At 38.5% G+C, this 13027-nt stretch overlaps 1 protein-coding gene across 5 annotated transcripts in view; it reads right to left on the bottom strand.

Annotated features, from left to right (window-relative positions):
- CCDC191 (coiled-coil domain containing 191) overlaps positions 1-13027 on the bottom strand; it is a 105067-nt gene that overhangs the window by 59310 nt on the left and 32730 nt on the right. The gene's annotated exons all lie outside the window — the stretch shown is intronic.

Genomic DNA, 13027 nt, shown 5'->3' with positions numbered 1-13027 from the left:
ATCTAGGAACTGTTGTCTTGATGGAAGGGGAACAGACAATTGCTTTATGCTCAAATGACAGGAAATATTCAAGCCATGCAATGAAGGCACTATCAGCCTCATGGCAAACTAAAACATTTAATTCTCGTTGTAAGGCACCAGTCCTATGCAGAGCTGGAGTAACCGTCACAACTAAGATCTAAGTTAAGGGGCTTGTTAGAGAGACTTGAAAGGCCTGCTTCCAACAGATCTCCCCTGCCAGGCTGTCTTAGAGTTTAAAATACCATTAACCATTATCACCACTGATGTCCTGCACAAATGAACATGGGAGATTCCACAGGATGGAATGGGGTCTCTGGTCCCTGGGAACAAGATGGCTAAAAACAGCTTCAGCTGGGCTACCACTGACCACGTCAGGGCTTTGGTGAACACTCCTACAGAAGCTAGATATGCGGGCTGCTTGCGTTCTTCCACTATATGTATCTGACAACAAATCAGACAAGGTCTACTGACCCTAAGCATGTCTCCAGAGAAGTACCTACGGTCCTAGGCTAAGAAAATCTCTGCGATCTAGGCCTTGCCTACATCTTCTATCTTCACAGCAAACTTTATGCTCCTACTATATCAAATTACTTTCAGCTCTTGGTCTTATACCAACCACACTGTTCTGTGCTTTTCTATCTATGGTCATAGTAATTTCTCTGTCCTTTTCTGCCCTCTCTCTGCCTATTTCAAGAGTCACCTCTCTCAGGAAGCCCTCCTAATACCAATCACTATCCCCACATGTAAGTGCCCTTCCACTGTGTTCCCAGAGCAACCTATGCTTTCTTTAGTCAAAATGGTCATCACACTGTGTTATAATCACCTGTTTACCAGTTTCCACAAGACTGTGAGCCTCCAGAAGGAGGGACTGGCAGATCCGAGAGTACCACACGTGAGGAACACTGAAACAGAAAGTAACCTCACAGGAAGTGACTCTGGGAGGTATAGGAGATGCCTGCTGACCAGCTTTGAGAAGTTGGTAGCCATATCAGGGTCAGCCCTATTTATTGCTTCTTCCTCTTTAAAAATACTTGTCTTTCACTATTTCAACATTTAGTAAGCTGTGTTTGAATTTGGGAATTCTGAAAAAAGTTGTTTAAGATATAATCTCTATTTTTGAAAGGTTATAGGGAGAGAGAATATATAAATTAAAAGACCAATAACATGAGAGAGCACAGGCTAGACTTCTTAGAAATAGCCCATTTGGCCTGAAATATTTTCTACAAAAGAAACCAATTATATTCCCATTTAGACAAACTACAAAATCTTCTTTATTATAATTTTCCATTAGGAGAAACCATGGCAGTCTTTAAAAAGCCCCGTTCCCTTTCCATTATGTCAAATGAGGGCACGTTTCCTAGACCTTCACCTTAGATTCTGTGGAAGGAAAGGAGGGAAGGAGGGAGAGAGCAAGAGAACAGGGAGGAAGGGAGGAATGAATGAAGGGAAATTTGCTGAATATAAGATATGCCTTCAGTCATAACAAGGAAAAGACACACAGCTTCCTGGTTGAGAGGGTGTGCTTTTTGCATTATCATTTGCTTATCTATCCCACAAAATACAGCATGGGGGAAAAAAAAACCGGTGTTAACTTGTGCACCATAGTCAAAAGAAAATCTATCTATTTACCAGATTCATTTAAGAGATTCTTCTTAAAAGACTTGATGAAATAGTCTATGTATGGGTAGTTATCTCTAATTTTAACTCCTGGAATATTTCTAATGATTAAATAGTACAAACATAATCCACCTTGACAATAATAGCACTATTAATAGTGTCCTTCTTGGATTTCCACATTTTTTTTCTCTAGTCCAAAGCATTTCACATGTACTATTTTATTGACTCATAGACCATCATTACAAAATAGAGAGGCTGCAGATATTATGATTTACCTTACCAAGCCAAACTTCAAATAGAGAACGAATAATGACTATATTCACAAAGCAAAGAGTTAGTGGTATACCTAAGGCTAAATCCAAAACATTCAGGCATCCTGATGACCCTAATCTACTAGGCAAAAAGTCTCTTTTAAAGAGGAAGAACAAATTACTTGCTTGTTTTCTGAAAGAGAAAGAACTTGATATACAACTTACTACAGTAGAAAAGCACCGCTGGAAAATATCTGAATTTAAGAGGGGGAAAATTTGAGTCTGTAAATGCCATAGTCAATATATTTCTTTAAAAATACTTAAGTTTAGACTGTGAGAGCAAAATGAGCGGTTTTGAAGGTCTATAATTCAGTTTCACTACACAGAAGTTAATAGCAGCAAAGTGACATACTCATACAGTAACTGCTTTCTTGAAATCAACTTGCCATTGGTTTTTTTTTCCTGCCTACTCAAAAGAGCAATCCCATTTAAATTAAATTAAAAAAATAAAAGTATGAATCAAGAATAGCCACTTAGTTATTCTTGATTCACAGCAAACATTATTTAGGCAAACAGGAGTCCCATAAATGTGCTTGGAGGAAAATACTCGGGAAAGGAAAACATTCTTGGTCCTGTCTTCTCTGGGAGAAGATGCTAGCACTCCACTCCTACTTAGAAGGGACAAGAAGTGGCATAGTTCACAGTCACCATCTATTCACATTTCCTATTACCCTCCCCCAAGTGGCGTCCCTGCAGCGCTCAGGCCTGCTTTTCCTCTTCAGTTCTACACTCGAACTACAGCAGTGCTCTATCCCTTTGCTCTTTGAAACAAGAACTATTATTTAAAACCGCAACTGGTCAGAAGAGGAACACCTTCTGCTTAAGCCAGATAACTTAATGTTTGAACTAGATGGACAACTAGTCTGACCTTCCTCCGTTTCTTACCTAGTTCATTTATTTCTGCACCATGTTTTTATTTCTGATAGATTCTCAAATACAGTCATGCGTTATTTTAGTAACTTCTACCATCTCTTTATTATAGTTGTGGTGATAATTACGGCTTGTTACAGGTAAGTAAAATACTGAAAATCACTGTAGGAAGAACTGCTCCTAAGTACATATCTACAATAATTTTTAAAATAAAATACTAAAAAGTGAAATTTAGAAAGTTTTTAAGTGAAATGCTTTTCTCCTTTCAAAATCAAAATCTTCCACGAGACATCATTTGGTCATTAAGGATTCCACTCAAGAGAAGAAATGACAGCTCACCCTGCTAAATTTATTACCTGCACTGGAGCTACCCTTGTTTTGTTGGCAAGAAAAGCTCTTCCCTGAAGTGTAATCACACTGCTGTCACTGGGAATGACTGACGTTAGGTGGAACAGCAATTTGCTATCTAATCTTCATTGTAATTCTAACCCTGTCACTAGAGATGCTTATTCTGATTAATGAAGTGGGTAACTCATCAAAATTCCTCAGCTACTTCCCTTTTGTCAGAAAGCTCAGTGATAATTGCATCAAAATTCTCAGTCATGGAAAAATAAACAATGAATTGTAAAGAGGACAAAAATGTCAACAAGTTTACAGTTTATTTTTGTCGAATGGAACTAACTGGTGCAACTGGTGGTCAACGGGCGCCGGACAAGGACCAAAGGTTGGAGATAAAGGGCCCAGCTGACTCCTGGCTGCTCCCAGACCTAAAGGAACAGAGAGATGCTCTAATACTACCCAAGAAAGCCATCCTCCACTCCCTTTTTCCTTTTTGAGGACCACTACAGCAAGGCAGAAGACCCCACAGATGCTAAGAAGTATTTGATGGGTGGAGAGGAGGATCTTGTTCATGACGAAATGAATGCCCCTGGGAAGAAGCAGCACTGAAAAGCAGTCCCCTATATCCCATCATATCCCTGATTTTCATAATTTTGCCCCAAAGAAAAGAGAGGAAATCACTGTGTTCCCTACCGCCAACCATATACACTCCCATAACTATTATAGATAAATACATTAGGGAAAATACATTCAGTTTTCAGCACACTGTGCTAAGACCTGGACTTGCTGTTGGGTTCCATGGAAAAGCCTAAACTCTGACAACCACTGCAATGTGAAATGGTAACACTGGCTACAGACAAAAAGCTACTTTTGTTATATACTGGAAGCTGTGATGCTCATTTTACTTCTGTATTTAATTTTTTCCCCTTCATTTTTTAAACTTAAAAAAAACCCTCACTCTATTACAGAAATTTCATAAACATACCCAAAAGGAGAACAGAAGAATAAACCCCTCACTCAGCTTCAAAAATTACCAGCATTATGCTGATTTTGTTTCATTTCTCTTCCACTCACTTTTCTTTCCTGGAGTATTTAAAAATAAATTCCAGACATCAGACATTGTATCATTTCACCCATAAATGCATTGATATATATTACTAACAAAAGGACATTTTGTAAATCTTCTTAATTCTGCTAAGAAGTTTCAATCAATAATATTTCTGTATTTATCTAATTCTGTTTCACTGCAGAAGTACCAGAATTTCAGAAAGCAACTGCTTAGTCTCATCATATTAAATTCTTAACCAATAAAATGTTCTGGGATCTTTTAAAGAAGAATGACCACAATACAGCCTATAACCTGACTAGGAAAGGGCTCCTTTCCCAACAAAGCCTGAACCAATTTTCATGACCTTATGTCTTTAGGGAAGGCAGGACTACTGCTCATCAGCTTCTCTTTCATCTTCCTTTCCCTTCTAGACCTTCTTCCTCCCTCTACAATTTCCACTCTCTGCCCATCCTTCCCACTCCAAGCATGCCCCACTATGCCAAAAGTATAGCTGACCTCAGAATATATTAGACAAATGCTGGATTCACCTCTAGGGGTCTCTGACAGTAAGGCGATGATGTGATGTCATTTGTTCCTCAACCATATGGTTCTTAAGATGCGTATAAATATTCACCTGAAATTTCTAGTGTTTAGGGGAAAAGATACTCTACTCTGCATAATTTTAGAGAATGGGCTTCATTTATGCCAAAGGCTCTTTTCTTAACTTTTTAAAAGCAGAATTTAATCAGTACTTTTTCCAGAAGACAAAAAAAAAAGAAAATCAGATACTTTTGAATTAGAACCTCTGGGATCAAAATGGTGTTTTGAAAAGCAAAACACTCTTGCAATGTTTTGGTAAACTGGCTCTCGCTGTCCCTTCTGTGAGAATGGAAAACCCGGGTTACTCACAGGGTAAGGAAGAGTACAATAACAAACTAAACAACCTCTTTACCAACAGCAACAAAATTTTATTTGGAAATTTTCCACAGGGTGGCTGTATGAAGTTATATATAATAATGCATCAAAGCCCTCCTGAAATGCACAGCACACAATGTCCTTGGCAATATGTTTAGAGGGGAGAGTTACATGAATCCCAGTATTCTTCGTGTGTGTGCCCAACACTTCTCTTACTCTGCAGTTTTATTTGCAAAGAGGTTTTTCCTTCATTTTCTTCCCCAAACGTAAGACAACACTGCTGAGACGATAGCAGCAACTGCTATGTTTCAGCTCAGGAATGGTTGTGTTTCAGTGCTATGTAGGCAGTCCTGCTAAAACTAAGATTTTTGGGAAGGAATCAGGCTGTATAAATGAGGTTCTTAACTACAGTTTTCAACACCTTGAAAGAAAGAAAAAAAAAAAATGCAGGCTTCTCTTCTATGGATTCCCATATTCCCTCAGTTTAGTTCAGGGCAGCCTCCTGGAAGGCACTATGCCACAAGCATAACAACAACAATGCCTCCTTTGGGTCATTATTATCTTATCCTCTAACAGAGATAGTAAACAAGCAACTCAAAACCTTCCCCCACTAGAATTAAGATTTAGTTAGTGTCAACGCATCTTTCTTTGCTTTCAACTTTTACAAGCAGGAAAGAACATAGATTTTTTTATCTGAAGAAAACATAAAATGTATTTCAGAATAGGGTAAGAATTAAGAAGGCCACTTTCCAAACAGTATAAGAATTTCATACTTAATCCCTTGTTGTTTCTGCTAATTAGCACTGACATGTGGATTGCTGAACCTCCCCAAGAGATTTCACTGCAAGATCAAAGAGAAAGTAGGATAGGATGGAAGTAGAAAGTTTCTATATAAAAATAAGTGTTTTTGACAAAATAAAGAGACCTGGCAATGAAATGAGTGGGAAAGAGGCATGAACAGTGCTGCACCTGAACTTGTGTTTTGGTAAGAGAGCCTGCTCTGTTTCTCTCAGAAAGTCTCCTATTAAATAATGTGGCCCACGCATAGCACAGGGAGATCAGCTTGGTGCTTTATGACCACCTAGAGGGGTGGGAGGGAGGGAGACACAGGAGGGAAGAGATATGGGGACATATGTATAACTGATTCACTTTGTTATAAAGCAGAAACTAACACACTATTGTAAAGCAATTATACTCCAATAAAGATGTTTAAAAATAAATAAATAAATAAATTTCTGACCCACACACCCCAAAAAATAATGTGGCCCAAATGTGATGTTAAGAAGTTGTTTGGCAGAACAAACCCAGAGTCAAAACACAAAGAATACAGGACCTAAAAGGGCCTGAACTAGAGCAACCCTTAGAAACAGATTCTTTGAAGTCTTCCTGCGAATTATATAGTTTGCCGTTGGGTTTGTGCCAGTGAACCATTCTGAGGGTGCTGACAGTTTCCTGCTATCTAACCACTCACTGCAAGCCAGGTAGGCATTTTCCCGCTTTTTATTCTGTGGTCATATTTAAGGCTGCTGAGTATCCAAGTTTCATCACCCAAGGGCAGCTTCAGCTCCTTCAGAGCCAGGCTAGGAATGTGGACTGGGACCAAGATAATGAGCCCAGAGGGCCTGCTACTCTGGCGGTGTTTACCAGAGGACATCCTGTCTCCAGCCAAGTCTACGTAAAAGCCTGAGGAGTGTGGAAAGCGGATTTCCCCCTGTGTCTCAGTTATACCCACATACACTGGGGAAATCTAAATTAGAGGTTCACTAACAATAATACACATGAATAACATAATCACATGGAAGGGGAAGGGGAAGAAAAGAACCAACCTAAGTAACTCTGGAAAACAATTTTGGCTGAGTAAGGCTGAAAACAAAAATAACTGTACAAATATTACACTGTAGCTAGTAAATTTGTTTCCACAGCAGTATAGGTTACCAATTCTGAAACTACTTTTATAGTATACCAGGACTAAACAAATAAGTAAATATAATTTAGATAATAAGCTCCAGGTATAAACAAGCAAGGGGGAAAGGCTACACTAAAACCTATGGTGTTAGATTAGGGTTGAAGTTATCGTTATGAACTCACAATTATTTTAATATATATACAGATAGATAGAGAAATAAGTGACAATTAAGGAAAGGGGAGGAAAGCATGACCCCCGTGTTGCTGCACTGGAATTGGATGTATCAGTATGATTTAATGGATTTTAATGTGTACACATATAGATAGACACAGAAACAAATATAATGTGTGTGTATGTGTACTTAGTATATGTACAACTATTTCCCAGCTCTGTCTGCTGAGAGGGCCCAGAAAACATGATACCCCAGTAGCAGTGAGCACAGCTAGTACCCAGATCTTGCTTTCCAAATATTATTCTCCAACAAATGGAACCAGGGTTCCATGTATTGATAGAAGTGGTTGATTCCAGAGCTAGGGCAGGGAAAATATAAGATGAGCCTGGAACATCTTGTGGTGCCAGAGAAATAAAGGATTTTTTCAAAAAAGGATTTTGAAAGGGCAAAAGAGTCAACCTGAAAATTTTCCCAGTGGCCAAGGTTAGAAAAATTTGAGAAACAAAGTAAAAATAATACTAGAATATAATCCTTAGGATAAAGTAAATATCCACAAGTCCATACTGATACAAATAAACAACTGAATAAATGAAATAAATAAATGGGGGAGAAGGGACAGTTTTTCCTTCTAGAAGAATTTAAATGAATACATGGAGACAAGAAGGGAAATACAAAATCATCATTAGACAAATACCACATTAGTTATTGTTACAGGCAAGACCCATCAATGAATGCTAAAATTAATAGGTGAAAGTTTACGGATAAACAGAATATTTGCATAGTTTCACAATATTTCCTCTAAGACATTTATGAATTACAAAGGGAAAAATAGTAACTTTACAGTGGAGAAACCCAGCAGACACAATCTTAAGTGATCAAAGTTAACATCAACAGTAATAAGACTTATTAACATTATGTGGAATTCCCTGGCAGTCCAGTGGTTAGGACTCCACACTCTCAATGCCGAGAGCCTGGGTTCAACCGCTGGTCAGGGAACTAAGAGACCACAAGCCGCGTGGCATGGCCATCAAAAAACAAAAAACAAAAACAGAGATTGGCTCAAGATGGTGGAATAGAAGGACGTGCTCTCACTCCCTCTTGCGAGAGCACTGGAATCACAACTAACTGCTGAACAATCATCAACAGGAAGAACTGGAACTCACCAAAAAAGATACCCCACATCCAAAGACAAAGAAGAAGCCACAGTGAGATGGTAAGAGGGGCACAATCACAATAAAATCAAATCCCATAACTTCTGGGTGGGTGACTCACAAACTGGAGAACACTTATACCACAGAAATCCACCCACTGGAGTGAAGGTTCTTAGCCCTATGTCAGGCTTCCCAACCTGGGGGTCCGGCAGCGGGAGGAGGAATTCCTAGAGAATCAGACTTTGAAGGCTAGCAGGATTTCATTGCAGGACTTCGACAGGACTGGGGGAAACAGAGACTCCACTCTTGGAGGGCACACACAAAGTAGTGTGCACATCCAGAACCAGGGGAAAGAGCAGTGATCCCACTGGAGACTGAACCAGACCTACCTGCTGGTGTTGGAGGGTCTCCTGCAGAGGTCAGGGGTGGCTGTGGCTCACTGTGAGGAACAGGACACTGGCAATAGAGGTTCTGGGAAGTACTCCTTGGCGTGACCCTCCCAGAGTCTGCCATTAGCCCCACCAAAGAGCCGGGTAGGCTCTGATGTTGGGTCGCCTCAGGCCAAACAACCAACGGGGAGGGAACCCAGCCCCACCCATCAGCACACAAGTGGATTAAAGTTTTACTAAGCTCTGCCCACCAGAGCAACACCCAGCTCTACCCACCACAAGTCCCTCCCATCAGGAAGCTTGCACAAGCCTCTTAGATAGCCCATCCACCAGAGGGCATACAGCAGAAGCAAGAAGAACTACAATCCTGCAGGCTGTGGAAAGAAAACCACATTCACAGAAAGACAGACAAGATGAAAAGGCAAAGGGCTATGTACAAGATGAAGGAACAAGATAAACGCCAGAAAAACAACTAAAGTGGAGATAGGCAACCTTCCAGAAAAAGAATTCAGAATAATGATAGTGAAGATGATCCAGGACCTCGGAAAAAGAATGGAAGCAAAGATCGAGAAGATGCAAGAAATGTTTAACAAAGACCTAGAAGAATTAAAGAACAAACAAACAGAGATGAACAATATAGTAACTGAAATGAAAAATACACGAGAAGGAATCAATAGCAGAATAACTGAGGCAGAAGAAAGGATAAGTGACCTGGAAGACAGAATGGTGGAATTCACTGCTGCAGAACAGAAGAAAGAAAAAAGAATGAAAAGAAATGAAGACAGTATAAGGGATCTCTGGGACAACATTAAATGCAATAACATTCTCATTATAGGGGTCCTAGAAGGAGAAGAGAGACAGAAAGGACCCGAGAAAATATTTGAAGAGATTATAGTCAAAAACTTCCCTGACATGGGAAAGGAAAAAGCCACCCAAGTCCAGGAAGTGCAGAGAGTCCCAGGCAGGATAAACCCAAGGAGGAACATACCGAGACACATAGTAATCAAACTGACAAAAATTAAAGACAAAGAAAAATTATTGAAAGCAACAAGGGAAAAATGACAAATAACATACAAGGGAACATGAATAAGGTTAACAGCTGACTTCTGAGCAGAAGCTCTACAAGTCAGAAGGGAATGGCATGATACACTTAAAGTAATGAAAGGGAAGAACCTACAACCAAGATTACTCTACCCAGCAACGATCTCATTCAGATTTGATAGAGAATTTTTTTTTTAACAGCAACCAAAATCTAAGAGAATTCAGCACCACCAAACCAGCTCTACAACAAATGCTAAAGGAACTTCTCTAAGTGGGAAGCACAAGAGAAGAAAAGAACCTACAAAAACAAACCCAAAACTGTTAAGAGAATGTTCATAGGAACATACATATTGATCATTACTTTAAAAATGAATGGATTAAATACTCCAACCAAAAGACACAGGCTTGCTGAATGGATACAAAAACAAGACCCATATATATCCTGTCTACAGGAGACCCATTTCAGACCTAAGGACACATACAGACTAAAAGTGAGGGGATGGAAAAAGATATTCCATGTAAATGGAAATCAAAAGAAAGCTGGAGTAGCAATACTCATATCAGATAAAATAGACTTTAAAATAAAGAATGTTACAAGAGACAAGGAAGGACACTACATAATGATCAAGGGATCAATCCAAGAAGAAGATATAACAATTATAAATATATATGCACCCAACACAGGAGCACCTCAATCCATAAGGCAACTGCTAACAGCTGTAAAAGAGGAAATCGACAGTAACACAATAATAGTGGGGGACTTTAACATCTCATCTACATCAATGGACAGATCATCCAAAATGAAAATAAATAAGGAAACAGAAGCTTTAAATGACACAATAGACCAGAGAGATTTAATTGATATTTATAGGACATTTCATCCAAAAACGGCAGATTACCCTTTCTTCTCAAGTGCGCATGGAACATTCTCCAGGATAGAGCACATCTTGGGTCACAAATCAAGCCTCAGTAAATTTAAGAAAATTGAAATCATACCAAGCATCTTTTCAGACAACAACACTATGAGATTAGAAATCAATTACAGGGAAAAAACCATAAAAAACACAAACACATGGAGGCTAAACAATGTTACTAAATAACTAAGAGATCATTGAAGAAATCAAAGAGGAAATAAAAAAAAACCTAGAGACATATTACAATGAAAATATGACAATCCAAAGCCTATGGGATGCAGCAAAAGCAGTTCTAAGAGGGAAGTTTATAGCAATACAAGTTTACCTCAAGAAACAAGAAACATCTCAAATAAACACTCTAACCTTACACCTAAAGGAACTAGAGAAAGAAGAACAAACAAAACCCAAAGTTAGTAGAAGAAAAGAAATCATAAAGATCAGAGCAGAAATAAATGAAATAGAAACAAAGAAAACAATAGCAAAGATCAATAAAACTAAAAGCTGCTTCTTTGAGAAGATAAACAGAATTGAGAAACCATTAGCCAGACTCATCAAGAAAAAGAGGGAGAGGAATCAAATCAATAAAATTAGAAATGAAAAAGAAGTTACAACAGACAGTGCAGAAATACAAAGCATCCTAAGGGACTACTACAAGCAACTCTATGCCAATAAAATGGACAACCTGGAAGAAATGGACAAATTCTTAGAAAGGTATAACCCTCCAAGACTGAAACAGGAAGAAATAGAAAATATGAACAGACCAATCACAAGTAATGAAGTTGAAACTGTGATTAAAAATCTTCCAACAAACGAAAGCCCAGGACCAGATGGTTTCACAGGTGAATTCTATCAAACATTTAGAGAAGAGCTAACACCCATCCTTCTCAAACTCTTCCAAAAAATTGCAGAGGAAGGAACACTCCCTAACTCATTCTATGAGGCCACCATCACCCTGATACCAAAACCAGACAAAGATACTACAAAAAAAGAAAATTACAGACCAATATCACTGATGAATATAGATGTAAAAATCCTCAACAAAATACTAGCAAACAGAATCCAACAACACATTAAAAAGATCATAAGCCATGATCAAATGGGATTTATCCTAGGGATGCAAGGATTCTTCAATATACACAAATCAATCAATGTGATACACCACAGTAACAAACTGAAGAATAAAAACCATATGATCATCTCAATATATGCAGAAAAGGCTTTTGACAAAATTCAACACCCATTTATGATAGAAACTCCAGAAAGTGGGCACAGAGGGGACCTATGTCAACATAATAAAGGCCATATAAGACAAACCTACAGCAAACATCATTCTCAATGGTGAAAAACTGAAAGCATTTCCTCTAAGATCAGGAACAAGACAAGGATGTCCACTCTCACCACTATTATTCAACATAGTTTTGGAAGTCCTAGCCACGGCAATCAGAGAAGGAAAAGAAATAAAAGGAATACAAATTGGAAAAGAAGATGTAAAACTGTCACTGTTTGCAGATGACATGATACTATACATAGAGAATCCTAAAGATTCTACCAGAAAACTACTAGAGCTAATCAATGAATTTGGTAAAGTTGCAGGATACACAATTAATGCACAGAAATCTCTTGCATTCCTATACACTAATGATGAAAAATCTGAAAGAGAAATTAAGGAAACACTCCCATTTAGCATTGCAACAAAAAGAATAAACTACCTAGGAATAAACCTACCTAGGGAGACAAAAGACCTGTATGCAGAAAACTATAAGACACTGATGAAAGAAATTAAAGATGATACCAACAGATGGAGAGATATACCATGTTCTTGGATTGGAAGAATCAATATTGTGAAGATGACTATACTACTCAAAGCAATCTACAGATTCAATGCAATCCCTATAAAATTACCAATGGCATTTTCTACAGAACTAGAACAAAAAGTCTTAAAATTTGTATGGAGACACAAAAGACCCCGAATAGCCAAGCAGTCTTCAGGGAAAAAAACGGAGCTGGAGGAATCAGACTCCCTGACTTCAGACTATACTACAAAGCTACAGTAATCAAGACAATATGGTACTTGCACAAAAACAGAAATATAGATCGATGCAACAGGATAGAAAGCCCAGAGATAAACCCACACATCTATAGTCAACTAATCTATGACAAAGGAGGCAAGGATATACAATGGAGAAAAGACAGTCTCTTCAATAAGTGGTGCTGGGAAAACTGGACAGCTACATGTAAAAGAATGAAATTAGAACACTCCCTAACACCATACACAAAAATAAACTCAAAGTGGATTAGAGACCTAAATTTAAGGCCAGACACTATAAAACTCT

The sequence above is a fragment of the Phocoena sinus genome, chromosome 4, assembly GCF_008692025.1.
Source record: "Phocoena sinus isolate mPhoSin1 chromosome 4, mPhoSin1.pri, whole genome shotgun sequence".
NCBI lineage: Eukaryota > Metazoa > Chordata > Mammalia > Artiodactyla > Phocoenidae > Phocoena > Phocoena sinus.
The sequence above is the reverse complement of the archived record's forward strand: the minus strand, read 5'-3'. Positions and strand labels throughout refer to the sequence as shown.